The 19,409-nt window shown below is 43.5% G+C and overlaps 1 protein-coding gene across 9 annotated transcripts in view; it reads left to right on the top strand.

Moving 5' to 3' along the window:
• The first annotated feature begins 1,167 nt into the window (after positions 1 to 1,167).
• Positions 1,168 to 19,409, top strand: part of nod2 (nucleotide-binding oligomerization domain containing 2) — a 66,787-nt gene continuing 48,545 nt past the window's right edge. For 7 of the 9 annotated variants that reach the window (XR_013576917.1, XR_013576919.1, XR_013576918.1 and 4 more), the window contains exon 1: positions 1,168 to 1,625. The gene's annotated coding sequence lies outside the window, so the exon portion shown is untranslated. Of the gene's footprint in view, positions 1,679 to 1,933; positions 2,017 to 19,409 lie in introns of those variants that run through there. The other 2 variants (XM_078544293.1, XM_078544292.1) reach the window with 2 other exon arrangements.

The raw sequence follows: 19,409 nt of genomic DNA, 5'->3' as shown, positions 1-19,409 counted from the left end.
AGTTTCCCTCCAAGTCAGTCACTGACTTGGAAATATATTGCTGTTCCTTCACTGTTGCTGGGTCAAAATTTTCATTACAAGATCAATTAGGGGTAGTCTTACAATTCGATCCTTGTGTTTCCAAAGTATTTATTGTCACTGCATACTTCATAACCATTCTGATGAGAAGCCATTGCATGCAGGTCAATGAGATTTAATCCTATTATCATGCTCAGTCAATGAGGAATTAGCAATAGCACCAACAAAACATTAAATTAAGCAACTTTCACAAAATAAAATTGGCTTGTCTTCTTCTTATGCAGTCCCTCAGAATGGAGGATGACTTGCTTCCACTCCAGTTTGATGGGTTCTGATATGGTGGTTAGTCCAATGCACAATCTGCAGGCTCTGCCGCTTGCAGTGCAGATGGGGCCTGAAGGGTCGGATAGATAAGTCCTTTGGAGGTTGTCTGCTCTCTCCACTGCCTCAATTTTGCCTCTGCATGTTTCCGATGAACTCTCTCAATGTGTTCAGTGCCTTCCCAAATGAACCTTCTCCATTTTGGTCAGTCTCAAGTCAGAGATTCCCATGAGTTAGAGGGGATGTTTGACCTCTTCAGGGATGCTTTTAGGACATCCCTAAAGCATATCCGCTGTCCCCTCCTGGGAATCTCCTGCTGCGACTGAGTTCCGAGTGAAGTAGTTGCTTCGGGAGTTTGGTGTCAGGCATGTGAATGACGTGTCCCACCCAGTGGAGCTGATTTTGAGCGATTAGTGCCTTGATGCTAGGCAAGTTGGTTTGGGAGAGGACATTGCTGATGGGCCGCCTCTCTTGCCACCAGATTTGGACGATCCAGGAAGGCACCACGGGTGATACTTCTCCATTGCTTTGAAGTGCCTGCTGTCTGTTGTCTGAAATATGTTAGAGTGCCAGGCTGGCATTATTTCTAAAAGGTGCAAAACTACTATGTCCTACCCATTCACGCTCAATTTTTCACTTACCATCTGTTGCCAGCTTATACAGATAACATTTTTAAAACTCTGTGAATTCTGTAAACTGAAAAAAAAGCGAAATGCCTGAAGCTACACATGCAGATCAGCCAGTGTCAGAAATGTACTTGCCCTAGCTGCCGGAAGTGCTGAACTATCTTATTCTCTGCACAAACGCCAGCAGACTTCCTGTGTTATATCTGGTGCCAGTTTTCTCTCACACAAATATAAAGTACCAGGAACTGGAAACAGAGCAGCTTCAGAATTATGATGGGACGTTGTTGGTATCGGACTGATCTCACCCTCACCCTTCCGACGCCTGAACCCTTTATGAAATACCATCAATCTTGGCTTTTGAAAGTATTGACCTTACACGGTTTAAAAGCTGGGAGTAGCTGCATTTCCCCCCCGCCCTGTGTGGGAAGTGGAGACGGAGGTTAGTGTCCTTTCTGATCCAGTTCTGACGTTTCTCGGCTAACAGCCGCTGAGCATTTAAACTTCCCCCTCGCCGCCCCCCAATCAAACAAGTGAAAGGGCGCAACCTTTCCGGCCACGAAACTGCCTTCGGCATCCATAATAAGAAGGGAAGTTCGTGCAAATTGGATAGCAAGTTGAAGCCGCCATGAATTTGCTGTCAGGTTATTGCGACTGGGAAAGGTACAAATTCTAGAAAAGTAAAATCTCACATTCTCTCCAGCTTCTTATTGAAGGTATTTGTGGAGTTTCAAGTCTTATGACAACATTGCTGAAACTTTTACCTTCGAAATCCCCTGTCACATATAGTCTCACCAAAACTTCCTGCTTGCTATATATGGGTATGTGGAAAATATTCTTCGATGGCATTCGTGATCTCAAAATAGCTACTTGTGAAAACCTGTAATTGTTAAGCCCGGCTGTAGTCACTGGGGAGCCAGAGGCTTTTATGTTTGCTGGGTTCGGATGAGGCAAGTGAATTGGTAGCGATGCTGTACTGTATTGCTCTGTACCGTGTGACCCATCCGTTGTGTGCTCTTGGGCGGATTCCACAACCTCAGAATAATTGTTTGCTGTAAGTTTGTGCTTTTGCAGTCGTTTCTGGGTAGCAATTTCTGACTTTATGGCGGCCGAATCTTCCTAGAGCTGTGGAGACTAAGGTATAGAGGAGAGTAAACTGAGTAAAATCACGCTTTATTTTGTGGGCAAAAGTATGACAACCTTATGACAGCATGTAATCAAAACGATACTGAGTTCACATGCTTTTATTTTGAATGCTGGGAAAAGAATGTGATAGGCCTAGACCTAATCGGTATATCTTCTACATGTAGTGCTCAGTCCTCCATACATATTTGCATGACAATTTTTATTTTTCATACACTTCATTGTCATTAATTTGCCTGATAAATTTCATCTGACTAGGGAAATCCTGAGTGGTTCGTGGCCTATAAATTGTTAAACAAGGCTCAAAATGTAGCAGGCTGTTGTTGGTGGTAGCACCCTTGCCCCACTCGGAAGGCTATGGGTTCAAACCCCACTCAAGAGACTTGAGCACATATCCAGTTTGACACTTCAACTCCAGACTGAGAATCAGTCATCATTCTGATCAAACATTAAGCCAATGCCCTGTCTGTGTACTCTAGTGGATGCAAACAATCCCATGATATGATTCAAAAAAATTTGGAGGAGTTTTCCATGGTGCCCTGGCCAATATTTATCCCTCAACCAACAACTTAAAGAAGAAATGGATTGGGCATTTATCTCATTGCTCTTTGTGGGACCTAGCTGTGCACAAATTGGTTGCCATGTTTCCTGCATTAGAGCAATGACTACATTTCAGAAAGATTTCATTGGCTGTAATGTGCTTTGGGATGTCCCTGGCTTGTGAAAGGTGCAATATAAATGCAAGTTTTTTTATATATAAATTAACTTATTCCCATTCTTTGCCCAAAACTGATATCTGATTAATTGTGAAGGAATTTAAAGGGGCTCAGTTACCCTTTCTTTCAGATAAAGCTATATTACATTGCTTGGTCATCTCACTGATCCAGTTTTAATTTTGACTTTGATTAATGCAAAATAATTATTATCCGAAGGTTAATGAGAAATGATGGTAGGACATCACTCTTCATTTCAAATGATTTAAATCTACATAAGAACATAAGAAAAAAGAGCGGGCACAGGCCATTCAATAAGATCATGGCTGACCTGACTGTGGCCATAACTCCACTTTACCCTGCCTGCGCCCCCATAACCCTTGACTCCCTTGTAGATCAAAATTCTGTCTAACTCAGCCTTGAAGACATTCAATGAATCAGCCTTTACAGCTCTCTGGGTTAGAGAATTCCAGAGATTCCTGACCCTCAGAGAGAAGAAATTCCTCCTCATCTACATCTTAAACCTCCCTTATTCTGAAATTCTGCCTCTAGTTCTGCGAGGGGAAACATCCTTTCAACATCTACCCTGTCAGGCCCCCTCAGAATCTTATGTTTCAATAAGACTACCTCTCATTCTTCTAATTATCAATGAGTATTGGCCCAATATGCTCAACCCTACTACATAAGACAAACTCCTTCATCACAAGAATCAACCTAGTGAACCCACCTCTGAACTGCTATTATTGCAAGTAAATCACCCCTTAAATAAGGAGACCAAAACTGTATACAGTACTCCAGGTGTGGTGTCATCAATGTCCTGTGCAGTTATAGCAAGACCTCCCTATATTTATACTCCAACCCCTTGAAATAAAGGCCAAGATTCCATTTGCCTTCCTAATTACTTGCTGTGTCTGCATGCTAACTTTCATGCACAAGAACATCCCCGATCCCTATATATTGCAACATTCTGTATTCTCTCTCCAATCAACTAATATTATGCTTTCTATTCTTCCTACCAAAGTGGACAACTTCACTTTTTCCCGCATTATACTACATCAGCCAAATTTTAGTCCACTCACTTAACCTACCTATATTCCTTTGCAGACTTCTTATATTCTCCTCACAACTTTCTTTCCTACCTATCTTCGTACTGTCAGCAAAGTTGGTTACATTATACTCGCCCCTCATTCAAGTCATTAATATAGATCATAAATAGTTGAGGCTCCAGCACTGATCTGCATGGCACCCGACTAGTTACAGTTTGCCAATCTGAAAATGACCCATTTATCCTGACTCTGTCTTTCCTATTAGTTAGCTAATGTCCTATCTATGCTAATATACCATAAATCGTAGTGTATAAGGCAACCTAATTTTCCCACCCAAAAAATCATGTTTTTGCATATACTTGATGTATAAGTCGAGCCCCTCCCCCTTTTTCAGCCATAAAATGCTATACTCGCGTTAGCAGTCAGCCTCAATTTTTCACCCCACAAATGCACGTTTCACTTACTGGTACCTTATAACTGGGTGCAAGGGATCAAGCAGGTGATACAGACTTGAGTTGCGAAGATGCGTGGGAACTTCATATGCGTGCCCATTCTTTGTCTTGGATGCCGATGACATTTCAAAATGATTACCCAGAACCCACTACTGGCAGTTCACTTTTATCCTCAGTGTATATATGGACCCCATTTTTGGATGGATTTTTTTGAGGCTTCAAAGGTTGACTTATATACCCACATCCACGGTAGTGCCTCCAACATCATGAGCTTTTATCTTGTGTAGTAACCTTTTATATGAAACCTTATCAAATGCCTTTTGGAAATTCAAGTACGCTACACCTACTGTTTCACCCTGCTTGTTACATCCTCACAGAACTCTAATAAATTTGTTAAACACGATTTCTCTTTCACAAAGCCTTGTTGATTCTGTCTGATTGTATTTATAATTTTCTAAATGTCCTGCTGCTACCTCCTTAATAATAGATTCCAACATTTTCCCGATGACAGATGGGAGGCTAACTGGCCTTTGGATTCATGCTTTCTGTGGTGTTACATTTGTGGTTTTCCAATCCACTGGAACTTTTCCAGAATCTTGGGATTTTCGAAGATTATAACCAATGCGTTCACTATCTCTGCAGCTACTTCTTAATTTACACTCTGTTTCACAGTGCAGCTATTAGGGGGCCAATAAACCACTCCCACCAGTGACTTTTTTCCTTTGTTATCTCTTATCTCCATCCAAACTTATTCTATATATTGATCTTTTAAGTCATGATTATTTCTCACAACTCTACTGGTCTCATCTTTATTACCAAACTACCTCACCTCCATTTCCTTTCTTCCTGTCCTTCTGAAATGTCAAATACCCTTGAATATTCATATCCCATCCTTGGTCACCTTGTAACCATGGGCAGATCCCCATACTTGCTTCCCTCCTAGTCACACTCTCCTGTGCCTGACTATAGACCAAATCTGAAATACATAAATCTAAGAGTGCGATTGTCTCCTGGAACAAATTGTCCGGGGAACTTTCTCTCACCCTGATGCATCTCAGTGTCTGAAGTTCAGATTGCAGCTCATCAACTCTGAGCCAGTGCTCTTCGAGTTGCAAACACTTAACTGCAGATGTGGTTGCTATGGAACACACAGGTGTCGACCAGCTTCCACATGCTAAAGCTGCAACACATCACCTGTCTTGCCATCACTATTGTATTTTGTTTAAATGATTAGGGGCTCAAGTTTAGAAATATATTCATGGATTATTTGTAGTTATAATAAGTAGTTTAATTAGTTTAGCTCTAAATTTAATACAGTACTTATATCTGCCCAGTCCTAGTTCAAACTACGACTGCAGTCTAGAGAAAGAAAAATGTAAAACTAACCAACTGATCACCTACCTTCTCATCTAATAAATCCTTGAGACTTCAGCTGTCAGGTCTCGCTCTCTGTTGCTCCCTCTCTCACACAGCTCCTGGTCTTAAAGACCAGAACAGCATTTCCCTCATCTTGCTGAATTCTCTTATTCACCAAATCAAATTGTGAACTTGAGTGGAACAACCTCTTCCTTTATGAGATCCAAAGAAGATCAGATCCTGGCTCCAAAACAACAAAAATCTACTTAATCAAGGTAAAGGCATTATGGGTAGTCATTTCTTTTAACAATAGTTAGGTTCTGTGGTAGCTATTGATGTGAATAGCTTGTTTTTGCATTCACACAATCAAGGGAAAGATCAAGGAAAGGAGGTTTACAGTATAAAGACCATAGAAAAACTGAATATTGGTTCATGTCAGTTCCAGAGCCCCAAAGTCAAGAGTCCAATGAGGAAGCCTTTCATGTAGGCATTCAAAGTTCAGCTGGCTGGAGACAGCATTGTAAGATTTGCTTTTACAGGTGGCATTGATGCCACAAGATGAAGTAGGCACGTAGAGATAGTGTCAGTTCTGTAGGTGAGGATACAAAGTCTTCCAGTAGAGTCAGGTTAGGTGGGCCAATGATCCAACCTGAACAGAGCTTGCTTCTGTGTGGCCTGCCAGTTGGATGTTAAACAGCAGACTGGCTGCACAGCTCAGAAAGGTAATGTTAAATTGCTCAAAAGGTCAGAGTCTTCGGTCATGTGGCCTTTCTTCTCTACAATGATATCAACAAAGCATGCTTATTCAGTATCTGGAATTTGGCTTTGTTTCCAGGACTGATAATGTCTCAGCCATTATGGGTTGAAAGGGGGTGCTTTTCATGTTGATGGTCTGGCATTTGGGAAGCCATTGTCTCAACAGACCCATGGACTCTGCTCGCATGGTTGCCTTATCAAATGCAAATGGCATTCCTGTAGCTCCCTTTGAAATTGTTCTGTACAGTCCCCGGTAGACTGTTAGAAGCTCCTTATGCATAACGAGGTGTGACATTCCCGAAACTGAGAAGAGAATTCTTTTGTTCTGGAGGCCACTGGGGATAATTTCTGGACAGAGAGTCAACTATCTTAATTGTCTTTGTTCAGCAGAAAAGACCGGTTTAAAAATAAGAAATGGTAATAAGGATAAAGTTCTTAAATGTATACAGGGTTGGATTTCTGTTCCATGCTGGAGGAACCCAACATATTTATTGGCAATGCTTTGTCAGGTGATGATTAAAACCACCTCATCCAATGGATCTACATGTCTCCAGAGGTATGGTCTCATTTACTTTGCAGCACTGTTATGGGGTTAGCTGTAGCATATATTTTTCATGTGTTATGCTTTGTGGGTCTCTAGCCACCATAGGTTCTTCTCCAGCTGGGATTGTGGGTATACATTCTATATTACAGCTCAAAGTTGTCATTGCAGCTTTCTGATCAGTTTCTTAAGGAAAGAAAAAGAAATAGGTAGGAGCAGGACAAGGTATTAAATATTGCATTCTGAAATAAAGTTTGTTACCCTTAGTTACTTCCATTATCTGATGTAACCATCGCTCTAACATTCATACCTCAAGCACTATTTAATTGAAATACCCTGGCAGCTGAATTGTTGTGAAAACACCTGAATTTGCTACTCAATACCTGAATTATAATGTGGGCAAGTGTGAGATTATTCACTTTGGTCATAAGAATAGAAAAGCAGAATATTTTTTAAAAGGTGTGAAACTTGTAAACATTAATGTTCAAAGAGACTTGGGTGTAATCATTAGAAGGGAACACATAAAGTTAGCATGCAGGGGCAGCAAGCAATTAGTAAAGCAAATGGTATGTTGGCCTTTTTTGCAAGGGATTGGAGTACGAGAATAAAAAAGTCCTGCTACAATTTTACGGGGCCTTGGTAAGACTACACCTGGAATATGGTGTGCAATTTTGGTTTCCATATTTAAGAAAGGATATATTTGCATTGGAGGTGGGACAATGAAGGTTCATTAGATTGGTCCCTGGAATGAGAGAATAGGATAACTATGATAAGCTAAGTATATTGGGTCTATATTCTCTGGAATGTAAAGAATAAGAGGTGATCTTATTGAAACATTCAAGATTATGAAGTGGCTTGACAGGCTAGATGTGTGGTTAAAGTGCAGTGCAGAATGATGCCAACAGGATGGGTTCAATCCCTGTACCAGCTGTAGTAGTTCATGAAGGCTACCTCCTTGCCCCATACTTGCTGTGGAGCGGTGTCCCTCAAGCTATATAACCACTTGCCTCTCTCTCTCTTGAACAGAAAGAAATGCCTATGGTCCCTTGTGGATTATGGCTAATTACCTGACAAATACTGAGACATTGTTTCCCCTGGCTGGGGAATCTTGAACATGGGGGCACAGTGTCAGGGCTGATCATTTAGGAGTGAGGTGAGGAGAAATTTCTTCACTCAAAGGGTTATGAATCCTTGGCATTTTTCAACGCCAGAGGGTTTTGGAGACATCATCATTGAATATATTTAAGGCTGAGATAGACAAATGTTTGGTTTCTCAGGGAATGGGGAGTTGGCGGGAACATGCAGTAGAAGCCCAATATCGGCCATGATCCTACACCAATGGTAGTGTAGGCTCAATGGGCCATAGGGTCTTCTCCTGCTCTTATTTCTTATGTTCTTGTATTTTTAACAGGGAGGAAGTTGTTGCAGTTTAGCTGTTGTGGGGAAATTGCTAGACACTATGTTATTATGGAAGTAGAAAATCGCAGGATCTATATTTTAAGAGAAGATGAAATATGGAACTACCTTCAGGGGTGTGCATGTGCCCGTGTGTTATTAGATTATGAGAAGCCCAGGAGGAGATGAAAGAATATTTCCAAAAGTGAGGTGTTTACATGGAGTGTAAGTGGTGAGGCTAAGTTAAATCTCTAGGTTTGACGTATAAGATCTTTATAACACTGATGTACAAAAAATTCTCCACATAAGGAGAGCTGGGAGAAAGGATGAATTCTTGGGTTGAATAATGCAGCTATATGCAGTATAAAGGTGAGTTCGTATCAGTAAATATAAATAAATATTTAGGTACTTGTTTTATAGTTCTGTAATCTTTTTTTATGATAATTTCTGTTTATACTGTGGTTTTTTAATATTGTGTACACTTGGAAACTGGCCAGCAATGAACTTTATAATCGCAACTTGGATTGCACCAATATTATTGTGGCAATAAAGTCCTTTTGACTATAACAGGGAGGTCACTGTTGTACATGCCACTGTCAAATTTGGCAAGGTGATTGTGTTTAACTTTGTGGACCTCTCCAATGTATTAACAAACCAGCTGACAAAGGATGATTCAATCAACATGTTGCATTTTGAGATCACTAAGGTAAGAGAAGGTCATTCCCCCCATGTCCCTGTTATTGACATTTCCAGCAGGTATTACCAGATGCAAGCTCTGCACTGGAGTGCTGCTTTGGGCTGCATTAGAGTGCTTAAGTTGGAGTTTGGTGAGTGAGGGAGTTCATGAAGAGGGAAAGAGGTGATCCTTTTATTTTCTACCTTCCCTTAGAAAGAAGAGCGGCAGCCTTGGTAAGTAGGACCTGGTGAATACTACTACTGTCCTTATTTCCTCTAGTTTATAGAATATTAAAAGTAAAGGGAGTAATTTAAGGGTAGGTCAGGGCAGGGCAGCTCGTCCATGTGGAATGCTCCTCCTGTACGATGTGGAGGAAGCATCTCCAGCTGCAGCTACTCGAAATCCATGTTTTGGAGCTGGAGCTGTGGCTGGAGTCACTGTGGAGCATCCGCAAGGATGAGATCTTCATGGATAGCACGCACAATGAGGTGGTCACACCACAGGTAAAGAGTGCAAGGCAGAAAGGGGATGGGTAACCACCAGACAGAGTAAAAGCACTAGGCAGGTAGTGCAGGAGTCCCCTGGGTCCATCTCCCTCTCTAACAGACTTTCCATTTTGGATACTGCTGGGGGAAGATGGTTTCTCGGGGGAATGCAGCGAGAGCCAAGTCCATGGTACCATGAGTGGTCAGCTGCACAAAGGGGGAGAAAACAGAGTGTGAGGGCAATAGTGATGGGGGATTCTATTGTAAGGGGAACAGATAGACATTTCTGTATTGGCAGACGTGACTCCAGGATGGTATGCTGTCTCCCTGGTGCCAGAGTCAATGATGTCACTGAGTGGCTGCAGGACATTCTGAAGGGGAGGATGATTAGCCAGAGATCGTGATTCATATTGATACCAACAACATAGGTAAAAAGAGGGATGAGATCCTGAAAGCAGAATGTATAGAGCTAGGAAATAAAAAGCAAGACCTCAAAGGTAGTAACCTCAGGATTCATCCCAGTGCCATGTGCTAGCAAAATCAAGAATAGGAGAATAGACCAGATCGATGCATGGCTGGAGAGATGGTGTAGGAGGGAGAGATTTAGATTCCTGAGGCATTGGGACTGATTCTGGGGAAGATGGGACCTGTAAAGCTGGATGGGTCACACTCCAGCAGGACCGGGACCAGTATCCTCAGAGATATTTGCTAGTACTGTGGAGGAGGGTTAAACTAGAGTGTCAGGGGGATGGGAACCTGAGCGGGCAGACAAAAGAGAGTGAAACAAAGATAGGAATGAAAGACTGAAAAGTAGGAAGGAAAAGTGGAACGCAGAGGAAAAACAAGGGCTGACAGCAAATAGGGCCATATTACAAAAAAGATATATAAAAATGTAAAAAAGACAAGTCTAAAAGCACTGCATCCGAATGCATGGAGCATTCGCAATAAGGTAGATGGATTAGCAGCGCAAATAAATGTAAATGGGTATGATATGATTGCGATTACGGAGGTGTGGCTGCAGGGTGACCAAGACTGGGAACTGAACATCCAAGTGTACTTGATATTTAAGAAGGACAGGCAAAAAGGAAAAGGAGGTGGGGTGGCGTTGTTAGTAAAAGAAAAAGTCAGTGCAATAGTGAGAGAGGGTATTGACACTGAAAATCAAGATGTGGAATCAGTCTGGGTGGAGCGAAGAAGCAACAAGGGGTGGAAAACATTAGTGGGAGTTGTCCATAGGCCTCGAAACAGTAGTAGTATGGTAGGGGATGGCATTAAACAGGAAATTAGAGATGCATGTAACAAGGATGCTATAGTAATGATGGGTGAAATTAATCAACATATAGACTGGGCAAACCAAATTAACAATAATACTGCGGTGGATGAATTCCTGGAGTGTGTCCAAGATGGTTTTTTAGACCATTACTTTGAGGAATCAACTAGGGAACAGATTATCCTAGATTTGGTATTGCGCAGTGAGAAGGGGTTAGTCAATAATATTGTTGTGGGGATCCTTTAGGGAGCAGTGACCATAACATGATAGAATTCTTCATTAGGATGGAAAGTGAAGTAGTCCGATCCAAAGCTAGGGTCCTAAATCTAAACAAAGGAAACTACGAATGTATGAGGCATGAATTGGCTAAGATAGATTGGGGAACTTCATTAAACGCATGATGGTGGATAGGCAATGGCTAATATTTAAGGAATGAATTATGCATTGCAACAGTTATACATTCATTTCTGGCACAGAAACACAACTGACAAAGTGGCCCAACCATGGCTAATAAAAGAAATTAAGGATAGTATTAAATCCAAAGAGGAGCCACATAAAATTGCTAGAAAAAGTAGAAAGCTTGAGGATTGGGTGCAGTTTAGAATTCAGCAAAGGAGAACCAACAGATTGATTAAGAGGGGAAAAATAGAGCATGAGTGTAAACTTGCAAGGAATATAAAAGTGGACTGTAAAAGGACAAAGGGGTGTTGACGGTGGTGATATTATCTAAAGGATGTGCTAATGGGGATATTAAGGGAAGCAAGCTAGTGGCAGATGGCTCTAGTGTGGGTGGGGTGGGGTGAAGGGATCGAAATGGGCTAAAAGGTGGAGATGAAACAATAGATCAAAATAAATTTTAAAATAGGAGGGAAAAGAAAAAAATATATAGTTGTAAAAAAAATTTTTCTAACAAAAATTTTTGTAATATTTCCAAGTTTGCTGATGACACGATACTTGGTGGGAATGTGAGCGGTGAGGAGAGTGTTAAGAGGCTTCATGAAGATTTAGAGAAGTTGAGTGAGTGGACAAATACATGGCAGATGCAGTATAACGTGGATAAGTGTGAAGTTATCCACTTTAGTAGGAAAAACAGAATGGCAGAGTATTATTTAAATGATGATAGATTGGGAAATGTTGATGTGCAAAGGGACCTGGGTGTCCTTGTACACCAATCACTGAAAGTAAGCAAGCATGCAGGTGCAACAAGTAGTTAAGAAGGCAAATGGTATGTTGGCCTTCATTGCGAGAGGACTTGAGTACAGGAGCAAGGATATCTTACTGCAGCTGTACAGGGTCTTGGTGAGACCAGACCTGGAGTATTGTGTGCAGTTTTGGTCTCCTTACCTAAGAAAGGATATGCTTCCCATAGAGGAAGTGCAGGGAAGGTACACCAAACTGATTCCTGGGATGGCACGAATGTCATATGAGGAGAGATTGGGTTGACTAGGCCTGTATTCACTGGAGTTTAGAAGAATGAGAGGGATCTCATTGAAACGTTTAAAATGCTGACAGGGATGGACAGACAGGATGCAGGGATGATGCTTCCTCTGGCTGGGGGGTCTAGAACAAGGAGTCACAGTCTCAGAATATGGGGTCAGCCATTTAGGACTGAGATGAAGAGAAACCTCTTCACTCAGAGTGTGGTGAACCAGTGGAATTCTCTACCACAGAAGGCTGTGGAGGCCAAGTCACTGAATATATTTAAGAAGGAAATAGATAGATTTCTAGACACTAAAGGCGTCAAAGGGTATGGGGAGAGAGTGGGAATATGGCGTTGAGATAGAGGATCAGCCAGGATCATATTGAATGGCAGAGCAGGCTCAAAGGGCTGAATGGCCTACCCATGTTTATATTTTCTGTTTTCTGTTATATAAATCTCAATGGGAATATAGATCAGCCTTTATACTAATCCCCAAAAAAATGCCAAATCAATTTAGAAGCAAGAAAGCAGTTGCTTTAACTATAAATTTACTCTGATGCGAGAGGAAGGATGCTATGAGCTGCACACTGAGTATGCAATATGTAATGTCGTTCTTAAAATAAGAAATAGACTCTGGGAGTACTTACAACACATGGACTGCAGCAGTTTAAGAAGGTGGCTCACCACTAACTGCTCAAAGGGTAATTAGAGATGGACAATAACTGCTGACCTTCCAAATTACACCCACATTTCAGAAATTAATTTTTAAAAATCCAAACCACCCAAGAAAGCCTGGAGAGTGGGGGAGGATGTAGCACCTTCCCTGTGAAGGATAAGGAGCAGGCTATCATGACCTCATAGTCTGTGATTGAGATCTCATGGGCACTGGCCTGAAAAGAACAGTATTTGAGGCACCTCACATCTCTGGGGTCAGTCTTTGAGGATGTTCAGCAAAGGACATCTGTAATCCTAGAGTCCACTTCCCTCATTTGTAGCATTAGGGGTGCTTTTCCTTCAGTGCGGACTTTAGTGGAACACATGGCAGCTTCATTGGAATTTGCAACAGACTGCCACCTAAGAAGAGGATCAGTCAGTTCCTCCACTTCCATGGAAGCGTAGACTGGTAGTAGGTGGGGACAGAATAGATGGTACTTTCCATACACCGGCTTTCAGACCTTGGTGGCCAGAAGGCATACTGCTTTTTCTTCTTGTTTGTTTTCAGGAGCTGATAGCCGCTGTTAGACCAGCTGATGAGTGGGACCACAGACCCAAGGTTGAATGAAATGGCAATGGCTGGAGTTTACCAGCTTGAATCCTGTCTTTTAGGACAGGAATGTACGTCAAGCCTTCAGCTTTCCCCCTCCAAGCACTACACCAATATCAGATGGGAGATGGCACTAAAATTGCTAGGAGCAAGCACTGGTGATACAGCCAACAATGTTTCCCAGGAGCACGTTGCCCTGAGAGAAGGGTCACCTTAGCCTCATGACCTTTTTGTAAAACATGAGCTCTTTGTGTGACATACTGACCCTCAGGCTGCACTTAGGGGAAGCACTAGAATAGGCATGTGGAGCTACCAAAAGGAAGCTTGCTGTTAAAGAAGGCATAAGTTGGCATGTGTTCACTTTAGACTTTGTTGCAATACAATAGAATAGAGCTTAAGCCATACTTTGTAATTCATGGAGGTTACAGCCATATAGGAAAGGGTTCATCTATTTCATGCTGACTTATTCAATCAGATGATTAATATTGATATCTTCATCTAGGAGCAAAAAGACATAATGTGTTGTCTTAGTGGTGGAATTATTATCTATGTGAAGATGGAATAGGCTTAGCAACCCATAAGCCACTCGTTGATTTGATTTGATTTTTTGTGAAGAGTTCAGGGAGGGTGAACTTTCAAAGGATCTACGCAACTTGAAAAATTTCAGCAAATTTCTCATTGGCTTGCATGGCCCTTTGCAATGTTGTGACACACAATCTCTACATTCAGGGAGTGGAAGCCCTTCCTATTGAGGGAGCTGTTTACTGAAGCTCACAAAGCAACATTGGTTCCACATAGTGCATCTGGGATCTTGGGGAAAGTCAACAACTTTGTAAAACTGAAGGGCTGTAGCTCATTGTTACTTACCCTGATAGTGGATGAATTTCCCTAGCTTGTTACCTGCCTAGTCACAGCAAAAACTATGATCGATGGAGCTTTCTTATTACCTGTTTGGTAAAGTGCAGTTTTTGAGTACATATTTACTCACTAGGTTCTTCATAGGGCCTATGTTGCCTGTACATTCCTGTGAGAATGGGTAAATATCTGATGGATGTGTCTTCCTTAAAAGCTATAGTGCCGTTCTTTCCCCCATCTTTTGCTACTCTTCCTTCTCCTCCTCCTCCATGTAATCTTATACAAAGGTATACCTATGGAAAATGTCATTCCTGCTCCTGAGAAACCCTCAAAGGAGATGTGGAGTCAACATTTCCCAGTCATTTCACAGTAACTGAAGAAGTCCAAAGCTGTGCAGGCAAAATGTCAAAAGAAATCTCTCCAAAAAAAATCAAATCTCTGCTGCAGATTCAAATAGGAATGAAAAGCAGGCAGGCTATATAATGTGTGCATTTCTCTTCACTAGTTTACTGCCCAAACAGTGAAGATGAAAATTTGTTTGAGATAATCAGAGGTTTGCAGCTTTTCAGCAATTAACACTTTACTGATTACATTTAATCACATGCTCAAAATAGGCCTTTTGCGATTTATGGATCATCCACGACTCCTTTTATGGGTCTTTAAAAGTTAAGATTTTCAATATTTGTTACAGTTGTAACATTTTAAAATTAGTTGATTTAATGAAAAGTGACTCATTTCTGTTGAAGATTTTTGGGGTTTTTTAAATGACCTAATAATTTGGCTATAGTATCTGCAAAATCTATTGAAGAATATTTCATCACGTACTTCCCGTTTCACCACTTGCATTCACATCCTCCTCCATCCCGAAAGTATATTTTGCAAGCATAGGGTGCTTTCCTGTTTAGTGAATAAAAATTGCTTTTCGGTCATAGAAATGTCTTTGAATCTTTATTGTGAAACAGCGGCTGCATCAAATAAAAACATAAAATAAAAATTAGGAGCAGAAAGTAGACCTTTTGGCCTCTCGAGCCCCCACCACCATTCATTGAGATCTGATTGTGGCCTCAACTCCATTTTTCCACCCCCTTAACCCTTGACTCCCTTGTAGGTAGAAAATCTGTCTAACTCAGCCTTGAATATATTCAATAACCCAGCCTCTATTGTTCTCTGGCATAGAGAATTCCAAGGATGAACAACCCTTTGAGAGAAGAAATTTCTCCTTATCTCCATCTTAAATGGGAGACCACTTGTATTTAAGCTGTGCCTCCTAATTCTAGATTCCCCCATGAGGGGAAACCCCCTCAGCATCTAACCTGTCAAGCCCCCTCAGAATCTTGCATATTTCAATAATATCACCTCTCATTCTTCTAAACTCCAATGAGTATAGGCCCAATCTGCTCAGCCTTGTAAGACAACCCCTTCATCCCGGGAATCAACCTAGTGAACCCTCTCTGAACAGCTGCACTGACTCTGGGCAGAATCGTCCCAGATTTGCACAAGGTGCGGTAGTGACCAGGAAAAAGGACATTTTATCCGCTGGCCGCAATGGGAGGTTTTTGCACCGTATCGTTCCATTCTGCCTCATTAATAATGCATTCCTGGGAAACACGCTGGATCGCTGGCTGGGCAGCCTCTGATTCGTCTGTCCCACAGTCACCTCAGGCCTTCAGTAATCCAGGCGCCATATTTAAAGGGTGCCCCTGCACAGGGCTAGCTCTCTCTAAGGGAATGGAAGCTGCTGCAAAGTCATGGCTGCCAAAGGGAGGAAACATGCTGCCCCCAAATTTGGCAAAGCATCCCTCAGTGCCTGCTGGATGCAGTGAAGGCCCGCAGTGAAGTCCTCTACCCCTGTTCTGGGGGAAGACCAGCAAGCAACGTGAAAAATCCAGCATGGGAGGTGGTGGCAGCAGTGGTCAGCACCAGCGCCCTGCAAAAGAGGATGAATGATCTGCTCCGTTCCGCCAAGGTAAGTCACTCTTCTTACCAATCTCAACTCATACACTCACAAACCCATTACAAATCCACAGGGATCTCACTTACTGCCAGTTCAAGGAACGTTACCATTCACTCTCTCACACACATTTTCATCTGTCCTGTGGATCGTGCTCTCATCCCATCCATGGCACCACTCACCACCCACACATGCCAGGCATCGTTCTCATCTGGTCTGGCAGGCGTCCTACTTACACTCTCTCCATCTGTATTCACGCAGGACAAGCTGGCACACAACAAAAGGGAGAGGTCACAAACCAGTGAAGGAACGTCTGACACCAAGGTCCTCACAGACTTTGAAAATAGAGTCATCCAGCTGGCCGGCGACGATCAGGACCATCCCTGTGCTGATGGTGAGGTCGATGGAGCTCAACTAAGTGAGGATCCAGCAGTGCAACATCCATCAGACAGCCGTGCTGTGAGTCAGTTCCCCTGTTCTGCAGTCTCCTACCATGCACTAATTATCTCTCCTCGCTTTCACAGGCACAGCTGGGAAGCAGCTGAGGTGATCCTCGACCCAGGTCCTCAACTCAAGCCCCAAAGACATCTCAGAAGAAGAATTTGATGACATCCTAACATCAGACCTGTCACAGTGCTCACCCATACCCTCCACCAGCACAGATACACACCCCTCGGTGGGACCTAGCTCTAGAGTAGCCTTAGGTTCACAATCTGGGGAGCACATCGCACTGTCTGATCCACAGCGGCGAGGCTTCCCAGGTTTCCTGCACTCGGAGGACTGCTGAAGGCTAGAAATCTGCTGAGTCCGAGTCAGATGATGAGCCTCTGGACTCAGTCATGTCACAGTTGCTGGAGCTGCAAAGGCAAACTCGGGAACATCAGGAAGGGATGTCCACTGCACTCCTCAGATTGCAAGGCACAATGGAAGAGCCTGTCCACCTTCAGTCTGAGGTGATAGCGCCAACATGTCAACGCACCGAGGTCAACACTGGTAGGATGGCGGCTGCCATGAAGACCTTAGTCCAGGACATTGGTCCTGCACTTCTACGTGGGCTGAACTCCATCGCTGACACCATAGTTGGCCTCCAACAGTGCCAATGTGAGAGGGGTGCAGGGAAGCTTGATCTCACTCCAGCTTCCCCTTCTCCTCATTGAGTCAGCCAGGGGCCCTTGGGCAGGTGCACATCCCAGAACCATCCACCCAGGTGACTCTTGGAGTGTCTGGCCCATCCGAATCCCCTCTTTCTGTGCCGAGGAGGGTGCCACTGCCACACTGTAGGACCCCAAAAGCATTCCGGGGCCCTCCAGGTCTCAGCCCTCTAGAGGACGTCCGCCAAGATAATCACAGACAGAGCGTAATAATCAGCAGGCTGCCTCCACCTCCGCTGTGGATGTCGGGGAAGCACCAAAATGTAGCAGCAGGGTTAGGAAGATTAAGAAGATGTAGTTGCACAGCCTGGGCACGGGTGCTAATCACTTGTATATAATGTTCATTATTGTAATAATAAACTCCCAAGAGTGTCTCCTTGCCTGTTTCTTTGTAATGATGAGCAGTGTTTGTGCCATGCAGATGTGAAACTTTGGTTCCTGCACAAGATAAAGACAGGTATCACAGTCCAGGGCCTCTTCCCTCTGCAGTGTGTAATGTTCAGAGCAAATTGATGGTCTGGCTTCACACTCACTGGACACATTAGTGATGCCAGCACGTCGATGGTGCTTACCATTGCTGCCATAATGTCGTGGGCAGGCTTCACAGGATTCCATCATTCTCTCTGTGTGCTCTTAGCACCTTTGTGGGGCTGGCCCCCTCATTTCATCAGCATCTGTGACTGGTGATGCTGTGCTCCTGAAGGGGTCAGATGCTAAAGGATCAGTTTCGAGGCTGCATCTCCATGACATGACTCTGCTCACAGAGCACAAGCGAGCTGCCCTCAGTCAGACAGGAGTCAGACATTCACAGAGGCTATGTGAAGTTCTGTGGAGTGTCTTCACTGCATCTCATCATTGTCCTCCACGATGGAAGATGTCAGGGATCAGAGTGAGACCTCCTAAGAATGTAGGAGTCCTGGACACTCCCTGGGAATCATGCACAGTCCTGCAGGATGTGTTTGTGGTCGTCGCATACCAGCTGAACGTTCGGTGAGTGGAAGCCCTTGCAGTTGACGTAGTTGACTGCTTGTTGCCACGGAAATCTAAGCGCCACGTGACTGCAGTCGATGGCACCCTGCACTTGTGGAAAACCTGAGATCTGTGCAAATCCCAGCGCTCTTGTTTCCTGGCTTTCCTGATCCCAGGAAAAATGCATAAAGTTCTGTGCCTTTGCAAAGATGATGTCTGTGACCTTCTTCTGTGCGTGGAGGCTTGCGAGATCCCACACAGGTCACCTTTGGAGCTCTAGAAGGAGCCACTGGCATTAAAAATTGAGTGCCATGGTCACTTTCACAGCCAGTGGCAGTGGATGCCTTCCATATCCCCATGGCACCAAATCCTGCAGTAGGTGGCATATGTGACCAACCATTTCCCTAGACATGAGCAGTCTTCGGTGACACTGGTTTTCAGTAATCTGCAAGAATGACAGGTAACATCAATAGACCCTGGGTCTAGCGAGGCACCTACGAGCGACAGCTTGCTGTGAATCTTCAGCTGTGTACACAGCAGGCCATACCATCCCTTCGTCTTGAGGGAGGTGCTCCTCCCTTTGCCGAGCCAGGTGCCTCTGCCTCTCTCATCCTCCTCTTCTCTGGTCTCTGTAAGCCAGAATCACCAGGCTCCACGATCCTGATGTTCTCCTGCAGGATCAGAGAGAGAGAGAGAGAGACGTGTGTTAGCATGAATGTACTCAGAACCTCTCTTGGTTAAGTCTGAAGGCCTCTTCATGCATGCAGGAGAGTGCTGGCCACCACTTGGATGGCCAGTGTGTAGTGCACTCATTGGCTGTCTGAAATCCCACCCACCTCCACCGCACTCCACCTGACCGATTGGCAGCAGCTTTGGCCACTTGACCACATGCTTTGCTCTCAGCTCAGGCGCAGGCAGTCTCCGAACCTGCGCTGCAAGGCTGCACTGTTAGCTTGAACCATAATGGATACTGATCCAAGCCTTAATAACGACATTGCAAGTGG

The sequence above is a fragment of the Cetorhinus maximus genome, chromosome 6, assembly GCF_964194155.1.
Source record: "Cetorhinus maximus chromosome 6, sCetMax3.hap1.1, whole genome shotgun sequence".
Taxonomy (NCBI): Eukaryota; Metazoa; Chordata; class Chondrichthyes; order Lamniformes; family Cetorhinidae; genus Cetorhinus; species Cetorhinus maximus.
This window is presented reverse-complemented; position numbering and strand designations above follow the sequence as displayed.